This window comes from Leuciscus leuciscus, assembly GCF_965113295.1.
Source record: "Leuciscus leuciscus genome assembly, chromosome: 15".
NCBI lineage: Eukaryota > Metazoa > Chordata > Actinopteri > Cypriniformes > Leuciscidae > Leuciscus > Leuciscus leuciscus.
The window spans coordinates 24,737,728-24,740,321 of NC_138739.1; the positions used below are offsets into that span (position 1 = coordinate 24,737,728).

Sequence of the window (2,594 nt, forward strand, 5' to 3'; positions counted from 1 at the left end):
AGATCACTGCAAACGCACCTGGGTTCGATACAATTAATTGAGTGTGAAACCAGACCAACGCTGCGGGAGGCGCCGGGAACTAGCGCACTCGGGTTCGGACCGCAGCAAACGAACCCAGTGGAAAAACGCCCTTAGTTAAACAAACTGAGGTATATTTTATGTTTTGGACCAACAGGCGAGGTCAGAGTTTCCTCCCTGTAGGCACACATTTTAGACTCTGGACACTAAGACCCTACGCATAATCCTCCAGTAGACCCACCTATTCGGGTGAATATAAAGTCCAGACAGAATAGCTCACAGGCATCACATCTCAGCACAGGAGCATCCTGAACATCTCCACACACTGAGGCAACATGGACACAAGAGCCTCCCTCTCCATTCTGCTGCTGCTTTTTGGCGTCGCCCAGGCGTCTCCTCTCATGGTAAGGTCCTTTCTAGTCTCTCCCTTAAACGGTAACAGTCCTCAAATGAGTCGTTTTAAACATCTCTGTTTCTACCACCAGGAGCAGATGTTTGATGTTGTGTTTGTAGCCTATCAGAGCCTGAACCTGTGGACATCACTACAAGGATTTTAGAAACCAACAATGGTGAAGCATCTTGTAGATAAAGCCAGCAATGGGTCACATTTCTAAAAAGTGATCGGGATTTATGAATATTTTGCATTATTTCATCTATGTATTGCTCTTCAAATACAGGATCTTCTGAGCTCTTGATTGAAGGAGATATGCTGTTTCCCAAAACCAGAAATGCTCTCTACTGCCTCAACAACAACTGTTTCTGGAAGAAAAACTCTAACAACATAGTGGAGATTCCTTACATAGTGAGCAGTGAATTCTGTACGTGAAACTCCTTCATTCATTGAACATATCTATGATTCATTTAGATGCCATGTTAAACCTGTGGACCCTTTTTGCAGCCAATTCGGACAAATCAGTGATTGCGAGTGCCATGTCGGTCTTTCACGCCAAAACCTGCATCCGCTTTGTGGCCAAATCATCTCAGACCGACTACATCAGTATTGAGAACAAAGATGGGTAAGAACAATCATACTATACCAACAAGAAACATTTAACAGACCTTTAACAGATCAATATTTAACCCCTTTATTTCCTCTCTCCTCTCAGGTGCTTCTCTGCTCTAGGTAGAACTGGTGGCAAACAGGTGGTCTCCCTCAAAAGGGACGGCTGTATTTACAATGGCATCGTACAACATGAGCTCAATCATGCCCTGGGCTTTTACCACGAGCAAACCAGGAGCGATTGTGACAAGTATGTCAGAATCAACTTTGAGAACATCTCTCCTGTTATGGCCTACAACTTCGAGAAACAGAACACCAACAACCAAAACACTCCATACGACTACGGCTCCATCATGCACTATGGAAGAACTGCCTTCGCCATTCAGCCCTGGCTGGAAACCATCACTCCCATTCCTGATGCAACTGTGGAAATCGGACAGAGCCAGGGATTGTCCAAAATTGACGTTCTGAGGATTCAGAAGCTGTATGGATGCTGATGATGAGGCTTGCACACATAATTTAACATAGTTCATGTGTCTGTAGATGAATAATGTAATGAGATTATGTTTCTGTATTTTAATGGTGTTGGATTTCTGAAATGTGTGATTGTGTTGGGTTGGGAAAAATAAAGCTATACACTGCAAGGCAAACTCATACTTTCTTTGTGATTCAATGTCAAGTGTAAGAAAGTGCTTGATGGTAGCATTAAAGGTGTCATAGTATTAAGCTTCTCCTGCAGCCTAATTAAAGCCACCTGGTTTAACCTTAGGAGAACTGGAGGACTGGGCACAGTGTATGATTTATACATTTCAACAAAATAATAAAAAACAATTTAAAAAAAAAAAAATTTGGGCAAAATGCTATAATGTAAATTTTGGAAAGATTTTTGAGATTTAGTTCTGGTGTAATCATATGTTCACAGCTGAAAAGGGAGTTTTCCCATTTGATACCTCAATTTTAAAGACCTTTATTGTGCCGAGACCCTCTTCTGGAGTCAGTCGCTCTTGCATCCTCTAGTAAAATAAATTCAACTTTCAAAGTTGGTAAAGATTGAGAAAGTCCCAAGCAGACATAAATCTGATCACCTGAAGCACAAAGTCAGCCAAAGATGCAGTTCTAGACATGGCGTGAAGTTTTGGTGCAAATAAGGGCTGCGTTCACAATGAACTTTGGTTCCAGAAAATTGTCGGGGAGCATTCTGTGTGAATACAAGCCAGAGCCAGAATGCTGGAAAATTCGGCACTCATACAAGACCCTAGTAATATTACTGGGATAAATCGTGGAAAATATCAGTGTGAAAACAGCCAGAGCCGATGCTGTGTCGGGTGTGTGTTGCAGTGATGATGTTAGTTGTCGTGGAACTATTTGACTGGAGGAAGAACAGTTCAAAAATAGCATATTGACAAAGATATATAAAATAACAATCGCTACAAACAAGAATGATATCAAGATCAGGGATCTACTTCCTATCCATGGAGGTGACAAATGAACAAGCAGCTCAATGATACCATACACGATGTTACTGTTTGCTGAGGGATAACAAAATTATAAGAGCGGGAATTTTGAACACGTACGT

At 41.7% G+C, this 2,594-nt stretch overlaps 1 pseudogene across 1 annotated transcript; it reads left to right on the forward strand.

Moving 5' to 3' along the window:
- The first annotated feature begins 353 nt into the window (after positions 1 to 353).
- On the forward strand, positions 354 to 1,515 carry LOC309476808 (hatching enzyme 1.2-like; annotated as a pseudogene). Its single transcript has 5 exons — positions 354 to 422; positions 510 to 587; positions 696 to 836; positions 917 to 1,034; positions 1,125 to 1,515. The product of its transcript is annotated as a hatching enzyme 1.2-like (transcript).
- The last annotated feature ends 1,079 nt before the right edge of the window (positions 1,516 to 2,594 follow it).